Here is a 15,336-nt window from a genome sequence, read left to right as displayed (position 1 = left end):
AGGCTGCAAAGCTGCCCACAGCCTCTGCAGGGCCGGTTCGATCCCTGGCCACCAGGGAGGGTCCCACATGGCGCAGACCTCTCCTGCTGTGCCCGCTGCTCCCCTTAGCAGTGTATTTCATCAGTCTGCCAGTTCTGTTCCCTGCTCTGGCTCTGGTGACTTCTCTCACCCTCCCCTCCCGCTTGTATAAATAAATAAATAAATCTTAAAAAAAAAAAAAAGAAGAAGAAGAAGAGGGAGCAGGGCCTCCCTGGTGGCGCAGACGGTTGAGCGCCACACTGAGGAGCTGTCCACAGCCTCTGCAGTGCCAGTTTGATCCCCGCTGGCCTCAGAGCAACCTTCATGGTGAGCAGACCTTTCCTGTCTTGTCCGCTGCTCCCCTCAGCAGTGTATTTTGTCAGTCTGCCTGTTCTGTTCCCTGCTCTGTCTCTGGTGAATCCTCTCACCTTCCCGCTCATCTAGCCTGTACCCCAGTTCTTGTATAAATAAGTAAATCTTTAAAAAAAAAAGATAAGGGAGCATGATTGATAGACAAACACACTTTACCAATAAATCTTCAATGGCAGATGTTTTTGCCACTACCTAGCAAGTGATTAGCATTAAAAGGCATTTATGAGAATGTGGAGTGGTTTCCTTAAACAGCAAGTTACTGAGAAATTGAAGGGAGAATGAAAATGCTATAAAAGTCACAGGAATTGATTGTGAGGCATCTTGTTCCCAGGTTTAAGATATTTAAAGGATCTCAAGGAATGAGCCAGCATCATAAGCTGGTACCACATTTCTCAGTCTTGCAGCTTTTTTGCTGCCTCACTCCTCATACTTTCTTTTTGATCTGTTTGAGTTATCTAATCCACTAACTACATCATTTTTCATTCTTTGTGGGTTTTTTTCCTCTCCTCCACATACAAAATTCATCCCAGTCATTTAAGTCAGTTCAGCCTCCCAGATGCTATTAAGGAAGCTAGGTCAAGGACAACTTGGAGACTAGTACCTCTAAAAATTAGTGGTCTTCAGTCTCAGCTGGGTGGTCTCTTTCTGAACTACATCATCCTAACCTGTTCTCTTTCAGTCCATTTAGTAAATTTTGTATGATTATACCTCATCACTGTGTTAGCACATGATAAAAGGCTATCTATCAACTAAAACCAAAGGAAGCACACTCTAAGTGTGAAAGATCTTTAATAGAATTAGTGTGCATATAGAGAAGAGAAGAAAGGATCTTTCAAATAATAATTTCTCAATTAAACTCCTAAAATTATCCATTCCATCACAGGCAAATGCCTAGGAAAACAGCTCAGCCTAAATTAGGGCTGCTGAGACCTGAAATCTTGCAACAAATCCAAAGCACCCTCCAGCAGAGAACCATAAGAAAGGGGCCAGGCAGCCTTGGGACAGAAGGAGAGATGCCAAAATCCAAGTGCAAATCAAGTGAACTGTTGTCATTCTTTGCCTTGGACAGTGTCCTTATGTTTCTGTCACCCATGTGTCTCTTCCAAGTGACTCTGTATTTCTCTCCTCTATGTGTCTCCTTTAGAGTCCCCTTCCCAGCAGTGCCAGAGTGAAAGTCAGGCCACAGAAGCAGGAGCTTCTGACCCTGCAAGTGTTCAGTAATATGCCAAACATGGCTGCTTGTCTCTGCCCCTAGTTCCCAGTAGCCCCCAGCTGAGTAATTATGGTTCATGGCATACTGGGACTTGTAACCCAAGGCAGCTGTGTGTAAATGAAAATGAAGAAAATGGCACCTGCCCTTCATAAAGTGTGTCTATAGCAAAGTCCTTCTACGCTGTCAGTAGACAAATTTCCTTATAACTTAATGGAGAAAATTTATTTAAAAAAGAGGAAATTTTCAATTTCCTCCCCAGAATTCTAAAAATATCTTTTATAAAGTGCATTCTTTTTTCCTCTCTTTTATCAAAGAAAATTTTTCCTCCAACACTGATTCTATTACTTTAAGTGCCACTCAACGCCTATTTTTCAGTCACCTACTTAATCAGCCATCCAAAATTCTTTATTCTAAAGCAGCTTAGAAAGTAGTTGGAAATATAGGTAATAAGTAAATAACAATATATGAATAACTAATTAGAAAATGCCAGTACTATGAAAGGTTCACAAATGGAAAATATTAGGGAAGAGCTTATTTTTTATTTTTAAAGCTAATATATATATATATTTTAAAGATATATTTATTTATGCATACACGAGCTGGGGTACAGGCCAGAGGTGTCAGGGGGTTGAGAGGATTCGCCAGAGACAGAGTGGGGAACAGAACAGGCAGACTGACCGAAGTACACTGCTGAGGGGAGCAGCAGGCAAGTCAGGAGAGAGGTCTACTGTGCCATGTGTGTTGCTCCCTGGCTGTCCGGGATTCGAACTTGTGCTGCAGTGGCTGCGGATACCTTCATAGGTTGTGTCTTAACCCTTGCACCACCAGGGAGGCTTCTGCATAAGGATCTATTTAAACAGTGGTCAGGAGACATTAGGAACAAGTCCTGAGAGGTGAGAAATTAGTCCTTTGAAGAATCCAAGGAAAACCATTCCAAAAATGGAAAGAATGGAGGTTCTAGGGTGAGGGAGGGGAGATAGTACTTGCATTATTGCAGCATCTTAAAAAAAAAAAAGCCAGTGAGATTAGACCATTGCAAGTATGAAATGAAGTTGAATAGGGAGGTGAGGGACTACCTCCACAACTTGTATGCCATGATAAGAAAACTGAATTCTATTATAGATGGAATCAGAAGCAACTGAAAGATTTTAAACAAGAGAAAGATAATTGAGTTGATGATTTTAAAAATTCACTCTGAAGCTTGCATGAAAAATATTGAAGAGAGCAATCAAGGGATCTGCAAGATCAGTAAGGATTCTGGTTTTAAGTAGGGAAGTCATCACAGTAAATGGTGTTGGCAACTGAGATTGGAGCTCTGATAGAAGAAACAAAGATGGTTGTGTATAAGATATAATTGGGAGTTAGTTGAGGATAAGAAAAATAAAGGATGAGAGGAAGATTATCCAGTGTCTGAGTTGAGAAATCAATAAATAATAATGATGCTATTAACTGATTTGGAGAACATTGGGGGGAAATGTTTTGGAAGGGATAATCATGAGTACTTATAAAATACAAGATTTACATTTTGAGATATTTGTGAGAAACCTATCAATTTCTACCTATATAATATATGCAATGTTGGCCCTCCAAGAAATAAATAAATCTGGTATTTATGTTTTGTTAGTATGTAAATGTTATTTTTAACTGTGAGAACAGAAAACATCATCTACATAGACAATAAAAATTAGAAGGTGCCTAGTGCCCAGTCCTGTGGTACCTCCAAGTCACTTCTCGAGTCATTGAATTCCAACTTAGAGAGAATGCAAATTTGGGAGTCATTAGCATGTAGGTGGATTTAAAACCATGGGGACAGATGAGACCTCCGCAGGGAGAGTGTGGAGAGTGGAGAAGATGCCTAGTGCTGAGCCCTGAGGTCTCCTCATTTACAATTCACAATGTCCCTCCAGTCCCTGCAGGCTGACTTCTATTCTCACTAAGTCCCTGAAATGATTCTCTTGAGGGTCACCAGTGACCCAATTATTTCCTGGTCTGCCAGCATCATCTTCTGTATTTTCTTTTATCTTATGCCTGTGGCATTTGACTTTATTAACCACTATTTTCCTCGAAACTATATCCTAGTTTGGTTTTTGATTCTACTCTGTCCAAATTTTCCGTGTACTTTTTTGAGATTCCTGCAGTCTTTCCCACTCCTTACATGTTGATGTTCCCCAGAGTTCTTTACTTGGTGTAGTGTCTTTTTAATTCTAATTTTCATCCTGCCTGATTTTTATCTAAAGCCCTGATTCAATGGCTTCAAATCCCTATCTCTAAATCCACATGTGTACCTATTTACTAGGCTTCCTTCTTGAATATTTCTTTGTCACTCTGATTTCGTTAATTGTGGTACTAAAACTACTATCATAAAACATTTGCCTCCATATTTACTCCTCATTTTGGTAAGTGCTATCTTCTCTACCAATTCCAATGTCAGAACAAAGCATCATACATGAATTTTCCTTCCCTTTTGCTGTATGTGTGTCAATCAGAAATCCTATAATTTTTTTGTTTCATTCTTCTATATTATGGGTTCATATTTGACTTATTTTTCCAATATCATCGAGTATTATTGCTTTAACTTGGCAATATTCTCCTGGAGTGTTACCCACAACTACTCATTGTTCTCCTTATGCCTCTCCTGTCTCTCTTTTAGAACAGATCCATGATAACCTCTGTCTCAAAAGCCTTAATTTAATCACACCCACAAAGTTCCTTTTATAATATGATGTTATGTATCCACAGGTCCTGGGGATTAAGATGTGGACATCTTTGGTGAAGAAGGCAGTATTTTATCTGCCACAGAAAAATTGAAGATAATTGGAAAAAAATTTAAAAAAAACTAACACAATAGGTTTTCCAATACATTTTTGCTCTTGATTTTAGTTTTAATGAAAAGGTTATATTTTAATTGGTTTGGCTCCTCAAATTAGTTTGGAAAATAAATTACTGGATCTTCATCTATGAAGTTATGGTAAAATATTTTCCACATATTCCAAAGCTGCAATTACCTGGAACTTTGATTTTTTTCTGTACTTCTTTAAAGTAATTGATACAAAAGAAAGATCTTACAAAGAGCTCTTCTGTTATTTCAATTCTTACCAACTTTTTATATGCATTGGCTTATTTCTCAAATTTATCTCTCAAGGCAAGGAATTTAAAGATATTAACTAGAGTAGTCATATTTATTTAGAATAAGTCCAAACTGAAAATTACATTTTCTGCCTTTCTCAGCTTCTCTCCACTTATCCACACTTTATATCTTGTGAAAAGGAGTTAGAGGTATTTAGGAAGGAAACATTAAGGTATCAATAAAGATGATATAAGGAAAATAAAATTTTTCCTGGGAAAGAGGGCTAAAACTTTTAAGAACATGTACACTTAATATGTACCTCTAGAGAATAAGGTAGAAAAGACATCTTAAAGAAAGGAAATGCTCAGCTAGAGTTAAGATTTTCTGATGTAGATTTCAATTATAACATTATTACATTCTGTATGTAGACCCCGCATCTTGTAACACATAATGATCATAAGATAGTAAAAACTAAAACAACAATGAAATTATGAGTGAATCAAGTCAAAGTTAGTAGGAGAGTAACTCCAAATGTTTTCTCACTTGAGAGTGGAGTCAATTGATTCATATTTTTGTATACTCATATAGAACACATTTACTTTCTACAAAAGGAAGTGTAGTTAAAATTTTTTTTTGTGGGCCTCCCCTGGTGGCACAGGCAGTTGAGCGCAGCACTGTGAAGCTGTCTGCAGCCTCTGCAGCTCGGGGTCCATCCCAGCCGGCCGGTGAGATACCCACATGGCATGGCAGACCTCTCCCGTCTCACCTGCTGCTCCCCTCAGCAGTGTATTTTAGTCAGTCTGTCTGTTCTGTTCCCCACTCTGTCTGGTGAATCCTCTCACCCTCCTGCAGTCTGGCCTGTACCTCAGTTCTTGTATGCATGAATAAATAAATCTTTAAAAAAATTATTTTTGTGAACGAATAATAAATAACTTGCAGTTGAAAAGAATGCCTTACTTATAATGAAAGAATGAGAAGCTGAGTTCACCTTTTTGCTTGTGTGATTGTGAGCTCAAATCTGATAGCTTATTTGGGCTTTATTTTCTTCATCTATAAAAGGAGGGTAAAAGTCCTTATACAAATCACTGCAATGTTTAATTCAACTTGTGGCTGTGGCTACAATTATTTTGTATTCTGGGGTTTTCAACTAGGTCATGAGGTCCTATTATCAGTATCCTCAATTAATGAATGTTTTATGGCTGTGTACATCTTTTAAATCTAAAAAATTTGAACTGTAAGTGTGTTTCTTTGATTCTAAAGGAATATTGTTCTTCAGTGACAAGGGAAGGTGAAACTACAATTGTGGCACTGAAGACCTTTCTTACATGAAGGCACACTTTCTTGAGAAATTTGTCTAATGTAGATAATATAATAACAGGAGCATTTAGAATATAAAGAGACAAAAATAATCATTTTTACTAGTTAAGTAAAACAAAGGTGATATAAATTTTACCTTTTCCCCCCAGAAACACTAGTACTATCTACCAAAATTGAGTGATAGAAACGTAGTTATAAAACAAAACCATTTTCTGCAATTTGTCAATCAAAATGAATAATTTCAAAGTCTCATTTTCAATTAGATTATTTTAATATTTAACTACCTAAAATGCCCCAATCATATTCTTTAGAAAATGGTTAGACTATAATACTGCAGTTCTAATGATGACATTTTATTATGATAAAAATGACTTCATTAATTGATGATCATATATCAACTCATAAAGTAGATACAGGGATTCAAAAGTTTGCAAGCCCAAGATAGTATAAAACCATTTGAATTGTTTACAACCAGTCAATTAGGAATAAACCTTTATAAATAAATTGAAAGGAGTAGATCTTAAAAATAATGAAACTTTTCTTCTTACAAATAAATTTACAAATTAGAGTAAACATAAATATATCAAGTGGCCTGTGAATTTATCTTACAAGGCCTGCACAAGTTGCCAATATATTGATATAGTCTGAAATCTAACCATTAAGATATAAAAATGAAAACTATGATGCATTTTTAACAGAATGATACAAGAGATGGCAAATATTGCAGGGATGTCTGAATTTTTGTTCCAGATGTTCCTGTTTATGACTTTTGATCTATTTTAGAACATGTAAATTAAAAAAATGCATTGATGATTTCCAAGATATTTGAAATATGACCTTTTGAAGAAGTCAGTCTTGTTTCTCTTTTATTCTCTGAATCCTTGAAAGAACATTCACAACTTCTTAATGAAAATGATATCCAAAGGTCACTATATTGAGGATGAAAAATAATACATTTAAGCATTACATGAGAGCTTTGTTTTAAGTTGAAGGTAACTGTGAAATGTAAAGTATCTTCTAAATACAATTGTTGGTTTCTGAAGCATGCTGGCTTTTTCTCTATAGAAGTCTTTTTAATAAATATTAATGTTTAAGGTTTAATGAAGTCAGATAAACTTTTAAAGAAGAATTTTAAGGTATTTTACTGAAACTAGCTCCACTAACAAATATAGTTCCACCTTTATAGGAAACAATTGCATTGCATGGGAAATTTCTAAAAAAATGTAACATAATTGTACACTGCAATATAACTATCTTAAATTTAGACATAAGCACTAAGTATAAACATGTCCAATAATATCAAAGTGTAATGTTATACCTGGACAAGTCTTTCTTATTAAAGGAAGAATATATATTTTATTCGTTCGTTTTGTTTGTTGAATTTGAAACAATTTCTTATTTCATTATTTTTAAGAGATGACGTGCTCAATGTGAATTTTAATTTTTGATATGTCATGTATATTATATATTAACATTTGATATATTGTAAAATTTGAAAATTAGATGGAATTAAATATTCTTCTAAAGCTTTAAAATTAATTGTGGGGCTCAGTTTTAGCTTTGTAAGATTAAATAAGATAATAATTGCAAAGCATATAATATAGTCCTGTCTACAGTCCTTCCAAAAACAACAAAAAAAAAGAGGTACAAAATCTGTTATCCAAAATCCTAGCATGAGATGTTTTAGAATTTTCAGTATTTCAGATTTTGAAAGGTAATATGTTTATTACTTGCTATCCCTTTCCAAAGGGAACAAAGTCAACATTCCATAATCAAGCACATTAATTTATCTGCAGCAGTGCATATGATTATCTGTAAGTGGAAAAAAGAAAGAGCATTAATGACTTTACTTCATTTCAGGTCTAATTATTCTACCAAATGGGTTTTAAGTAAATTTTAAAAAATCCTTCTGATTTTTCAGAGCTTTTGGATTTTGGAACAGCAGTTAAGAGGTCGAAGACTGATAAAATGAGAGCTGTAATGCAGTTGAACTAAGAAAATACGGTTTTATCTGTATCAAAAGATTGAAAGCATAATTTTGGAAATAAGGCAAAGTAATAATTATTTAATTAAGAAGGATTTACCTGACAATGTAACACACACAAACATCAAATAAACGCTTTGCCAAAAAAACGCAAAAAAAAAAAAAATCAATGAACCCAATGGGAAAATAGAATTTCAACTGAGAATAGATTTCTCTGTGTGTAATTATAATTTGGAAGTCTACTGAGTCATTTCTAGACCCTCTTATCTTCCCAGTCTGTATATCTTCCAATAATCATCAAGCAGTTACCACCTGAGTACCAATGTTTTGCAAATTTAATCCATAGTCCTTACTTCTGAGTTATCTAGCCAACTAGGTAGCTACCTAGCTGCCTACTTCACATACATTCTTGGGCCCTTTCAAAATATCACAAAGTCAATATGTTCAAAACCAAACTTATCAATATCTCTACAACCCCAACCACCTAACCCCAGTTTTCCATTAAGATAATCACTATCCATTCAATCACTTAAACCAGAAACTCGGGTGTCATTTTTTAATCCATTCATAAACACTATGGATATCTGGCTTTGTTTCCACGTTACCACCTCACCCTCAACACATGATCCTATTTCAAGCAGTGTTTTTTGACTCCTGGACTCATTATATCCTAGAAGGCTCATTCAATTGAACTACCATTAGTGCTTTCCTTATCATTTTCTTCTAGAGATTTATTTTATTTATGCATAAAAGAGCTGGGCTGCAAGCCAGAGGTGCAAGGGGGTGAGAGGATTCACCAGAGACAGAATGGAGAGCAGAACAGGTGGATTGACTGAAACACACTGCTGAGGGGAGCAGTGGGAGATATAGGAGAGGTCTGCTATGCCAAGTGCGTTAGCTCTCTGGCCAGGGATCGAACTCATTCTGCAGAGGGTGCTGATAGCTTCATAGTGCTGAGACTTAACCTCTTGCACCACCAGGGAGGCCGGCTTTACTTATCATTACGTAAATAAGACACCTTAATATAGCATGGACTGGTCCTACTGGCCTCCACAGCCTTATAGCACATGATAATCTTGTTGCTCTGGCTCTTTCCTCTCCTGTCATCATGCTGCTATAATTCCTTGGAATACCTTGTCTGAACTCTTTCTCTGGATCTGCTTTTGCACTAGACCCAGCTCTATCTTCCCTTTCTCAGGGAAGTTGTCTCTCACTTCTATCTAGAGCATCTTATAATCATAGTCTTCTATCTTATAGTCATAGTCTTTTGCTCATATTCACATGTATCTCTCCATCTTCCAGCACTTGAAAATGTGCTGTCATTTGTGTGATTGGTTAAAATGTGTCTCTTTCACTTGTTCATAAAGTGCACAAAAGAGATCTTGTTACTTTGTTCACTATTACAAATAAATTACATTAGGGCCTCCCGTGTGGCGCAGCAGTTGAGCGCTGGGTTGCCGAAGCTGGTTCGCTCCCGGCTGCTCCCCGGCCACCCGAGGAGGGTCCCACATGGCGCGCAGACCTCTCCTGCCGCCCGCTGCTCCCCTCAGCAGTGTACTTCGGTCCTTCTGCCTGCTCTTCTCCCCGCTCTGGCTCTGGTGAATTCTCTCACCCTCCCGCGCTTCTGACTGTACCCAGTGCATGTATAAACAAACAAAACAAAACAAACAAACAAACAAATAAATAAATAAATAAATAAATAAAAACATGCCTCTATTAAAAAAAAACAAAAAAAAAACAAAAAAAATAAATTACATTAGCCTAAGTGGCTAATGTATAGAGGCACGTGGGTATCTATTAAATGTATGAGTCAGTGAAGTTAGTAGTAGAAACTGTCATTTGAATGACATTTTTCCCATTTTACCGAGGTCTTCCTGCTTAATTTTGAGACTTTCACTTTCATAGAGTTTCCCTTATTGTCTAATATGCTCAATTATCTACCTCTCCGCACAGACTGTGGAATCTCTGGAAGCTGGCTTTTGTTTTGTCCATTATTATATCCCCAGAGTTTATAGCAGTAGCATAAAGTCTGATATGTTGGAAGCAACGAAAAATATTTACAGATTAATCAACATATTTTAAATTATCTTGATTTATATTACCTGCACATTCCATAATAATTTATTTTGATTATTAATAACGTTGGTAATTGGCTTCAATGTGAATGTGACTATTGTGTTGTTTTGAAGCCAATATGAGGTGGTCAGTCTCTGATGTGATTTTTAATAGTTTCTTATGACTTGAAAATTCCAAATACACATGCTCTTTAAAACAAATCAGATTAAATAAAACCACTGTTATTAGTGATTTATCTAATTCTTTAAATAATATATAATGATGATTTTACTGATATTAACATAAAAAATTAGAACAGAGAAAGATACATTGTAAGAAGAACATAGATCTTAAAGTGTAAATATGAATTAGGGAAAGTGCTTAATAATAATTGTGCCTCTTTTAAGTGTGATGCTCTCCTCAAAGACAGACCATTGGAATTATCCAAATTCAAATGATTGGGACTGAAGGAATATGTTACAATCACATCTTATATTATTATCCATTAAATTCCTTTAGATTATATAATACTCTGCTGAAATATGCTGACAGTTATTCAAAAACCTAAGTAAAACTTTTGATGAACTGGGTCCTGCTTTGTTCAGTATTTATATCTCAATCAGACAAGCTCAACTGTATAATTTTAGGTTTAGTCAAGATGAGATTTATGGGTATATCATATCCAAAGACTGCTGTGAGGAAAGTAAGATTTGAAGAAATGAGTTATTAATCTTTACTACAGAACATTAAAAAATGTCATGTGGCTTTTATGAGTACGTACCTAGAAGGTAGTAGATTCATAAGCCCCCCAAAATAGATTTCCTCTTATACACTTCTGATATTAGAGGAATATAATTAATAGTTACCTATTACTCACTTTTGAAGTCCAAGTTTTTACTTCATTTATTAAATTCAAGCTTAGTACAAAATTAACAAATTAAATAAGACTGTCATGTTATAGTGAATAGGATTGTCAGTCTTGCTTATGGATGTGTGTGTGTGGGTGTGTGTACCTACATATGTGTGCATGTGTTTTGTGATAATGGTATGTTTTTATTTACTGTCACCGGGTAATATATCTAGAATGTCTGTTTTTGGCTGAATGTGCTTCTATTTCTGTTGTGAAGATAGCCTTAACATGCTGGTAGGTAGGTGCCTATGTTTGCCTGATTGATTTGGCTAGTTAATGATGATAAAAAGTCTTGTTATTGAGGTAATTTCTTGCATGATGTTTGCCATCACTTTTTTGACTTTCAAAAGGCCAGCACCAAGAAGGTGTTTCATCTCCTATCAGGTTCTTTGTCCTCAATTTAGATAAGTGGTCTTCAGCTGGATGATGATAATGGCTCATAGACTTGCTTTCTGTGACTTTCCCTTGGGATTGACTATAACAAAGAGCAAAGTCTCATTGTTTGTTGAGTGAATGTTTAAAGAATTAGCTGAGGACTTTTTTCTTATCTTAGGCTTTCTCTATAAAAACATTTTAAAAGAAACTGAACATATGATATATAGCAATATTTAAAGTGATATCATAGTGAAAATACTATCTTGTTGAAACCCTTCAAAGTTTTTTTTTTTTTTTTTGGTGTTGTTTTGGTAAAACTATGTATTTATTTCTAAATTTTACTTGTGGTCTGAAACCTGTAAAAGAACAAGATCAATTTTATTTTAGTGAAAAATAAATCGGTGGAATGAATCCATGTATCTAGAGCATAGTATGAAAGCCTCTGTAAAAATAAGAATATCTGAATGTGGCAACATAGAAAGTCCTTCTAGCTAGTACTGCATGACTGGCCCACATTACTTCATAGCTCTTCTACCTACTTGTTTTTAAATCCATATGCAAATATGTTCTCTGAATAACATTTTGCTGGTCTTAATTAATTTCTAACAAAATATTTGCTGATTTAGATAATTGAACACTCCCAAGACTGATCAAAATTCTGGGATTTAGAAAAAATATCAGATAACAGTTACTTTAAACCATCTTTTGTTGTTTCAGTTGCTATTATGAGTCTAGCTTTTTTTTTATGGTGTTAGGCTGCTTTCTCATGGATTTTCATCTGTTTTCTCAACAGTCAGGATTCCTACATCTATACTGGTCTTAAAAAAAGAAATAGGAAAAGAAAAAAACACAAATACATACATTTTATATTTGTGATTGTGAGTTTCCAATTGTTTTGTACAACCAGGAAATATCTTTTCTTCTTGAACACTTTCCCTTTAGCTCATTGTACTTGCAGGAGATTGTGTGATACTATTTTTTTTTTAACATACTTCAGATTATCCATGAAGCACAATGCCTTATTCTCTTTGTCATGGATTTAAGCTTTTTAAATATAGCTCACCAACACAGTTTTTTTGTTTCTTGAAAGGCTCATATTCTTTTATTAGACTATGGGAATCCCTTCTGCACATGAAATGTGCATAAAGTTTATTCTTGATCGAAGACCCCAAATTTTGTACTCAATTGCAATGTTAAACTTTAACTTACACTTCTGGTATACATATCTTTTACCACATTCACACTTAGGATTTATTAATGGAAAATGAACTCTAAGTAAATTATTACAAGTGAAATAAAACAGATTTCTGCACATAGACAAAGTTTGAACTTAAACTGCCCAGTGTTAGGTTTTAATTTTCAAGAGCTGCATGTCAGGGTGATAAAGTTCAAAGATAATTCATAGTTTTGGAGGTAGGTTTTACCTATTGTTTTTTTTTTTTTTAATGATTTGCCAATTTTCCAGCTTGAAACTTTTATTTATTTATTTATTTTTTGCGGATTTATTTATTTATTTATACAAGCACTGGGCACAGTCAGAAGTGCGGGAGGGTGAGAGAATTCACCAGAGCCAGAGCGGGGAGCAGAGCAGGCAGAAGGACCGAAGTACACTGCTGAGGGGAGCAGCGGGCGGCAGGAGAGGTCTGCGCTCCATGTGGGACCCTCCTCCGGTGGCCGGCGAGCGGCCGGGGATCGAACTGGCGCTGCAGAGGCTGCGGGCAGCTTCGCAACCCAGCGCTCAACCGCTGCGCCACTGGGGAGGCCCTACCTATTGTTTTTAATAGCAAAATTTCCTTAAATTTGGTCTTAATCTCTCTGAGAGTGCAATGAACCAAATCACAATCTTTTTTTCTTTTTTTTAGCTATTTTTAAATTATTATTTTTTAATTTCATATATTTTTACATCATTTTTCATTTTTGCACAATGTATGCATTTTCATCTTGGTTACAGTCCCCATACAATTTCTACCCCCCTTGTTTTGGTCCTACTCCCTTCCTCTCCCCCTGTAGTGTGTCTCTGGTTTATAGTTGCTTGTTGATTTTGATTTTTACTTTATTATAATTAGTCTTTTTCCTGACCCCTTATTTAGGTTTTCTAAATTTCTGCTATGAGTGAGACCATCTGATATTTTTCTTTTTCTTTCTAGCTTATTTTGCTGAGCATGATCCTTTCCAGCTCCATCCATGTTGCTGCAAATGGCATGAGTTTATCTTTCTTGATTTCTGAGTAATATTCCATTGTGTATATATACCATATCTTCTTGATCCAGTTATCTATTTTTGGGCATTTGGGTTGTTTCCATAGCTTAGCTATTGTAAATAGTGCTGCTATAAACATAGGGGTGCAGGTGCCCTTTTGAATTAATGTTTCTGTGTCCTTTGGGTAAATACCTAGGAGTGGAATTGCTAGATCATATGGAAGCTCCATCATTAGCAGGTTGAGGAATCTCCACACAGCTCTCCATAGTGGTTGGGCCAGTTTGCACTCCCACCAACAGTATAGGAGAGTTCCTTTTTCTCCACATCCTTGCCAATATTCGTTGTTGCTAGTTTTTTTTAATATGTGCCATTCTCACTGGTGTAAAAGGGTATTGCATTGTATTCTGATTATGGTTTATCTGCTTTTGTTGTTGATTCCTAAAGCTCTTTGTGGTCACCATAGTGATTCACATATTGTACTTTAATGACTCATTCACATATTCATTCACTGACCACACATGAACACATTTTAAGGTGTCTGCTCTGTGCCATTCTCTGGGTAATACATTCTCTGGGTACAGCAGTCAGCAGGATAAACCATATCTTATTCTTGGAGAACTCATATTTTTCTTTCCTGTTCAGACCCTGATTAGATTATAAACTCTTTGATGACATATCTTGTGCTTAATTCCCTTTTTTCAGTGCATCACTCAGTGCACATACATCCTTGGCCCTCAAAAAGCAGTTCTTAAATAAGTTAATAAATGAAGAGTAGCAGTCTATAAATTCATTTACTTACCCCACAAAATACTGGAAACTTCAGTAAAAGAAATACATGTTTTATAGTTGTATCTTAAGATGCTTGCAATTTAAATATTTTAAATTTGCAGTACGTGGTTTAATTGATGTTTTACACTGAGTTGTCTCATTGTTGACACCCATCCATCATTGGAAAAGACAGATATGGGGGGAATCGTTTAATCACATTCCACTGAATCTCCACCTGTTCCATTACGCTTTTAGACTACCACAGTTACTATACTTATGTTGTATAAATAGAGTCCAAGATAGTACTCACTCTTGCCTTCTAAACAATTGTAATTTTCTAATTAAAGAACCAACAATTTATGCAGAATTAGAATTAGTTCCCGTTTATGTTTTCTTCTATCTCTGTACTGACTAGCCTAAAGAGGAGATGAAAAAGTAGTTGTGTGAGTTTTTATCACAACTAATATTTGTGACTATTTCCCAGTTTTTTCTTTCATCTTGATTCTTTGGGATTTTCATTTGGGATTTTCATTCATTTGTCTACTGTGCAGGACCATCTCTTTCCAACACCTGATTTATAGCTACTAAATCTGGTTAGTTATCAAAAAGCACTGTTTTGTATGTGTGTGACATTTTCAATTAAAAATATATGTCACTGAACTTTTGCTTTATATTCCAGTCATTTCCTCATATGGTGTTTAGGAAGCAGACTCTGTATTCCAGCTCTATCCTTTACTAGTAAAGTGATAATAGACATGCTATTTGCCCTTTTTTAGTCTTGGAGATCTCATCTATATGGTCAATGGGGATGCTAATGCTACTTATCTTCTAAGATTGAAATGATGACTAAATGAAATGAATTATCAATTTAAATAAAGTAAAAATAAAAATTTTACTGACTGATATTTGATTTGATATTAATACTGACCAACTGCATTGTAAATTCCTAGATCCTGGGGATCACATCTCTGACTTTTTTACTCTTAATGTAACACAAAATGTATTAAGTACTCCATTGAAGACTTTAGAGCCAATGAGTGATAAGTAAAAAATGAATG

This window comes from Talpa europaea (assembly GCF_964194135.1).
Source record: "Talpa europaea genome assembly, chromosome: 3".
Classification (NCBI taxonomy): Eukaryota; Metazoa; Chordata; class Mammalia; order Eulipotyphla; family Talpidae; genus Talpa; species Talpa europaea.
This window is presented reverse-complemented; position numbering follows the sequence as displayed.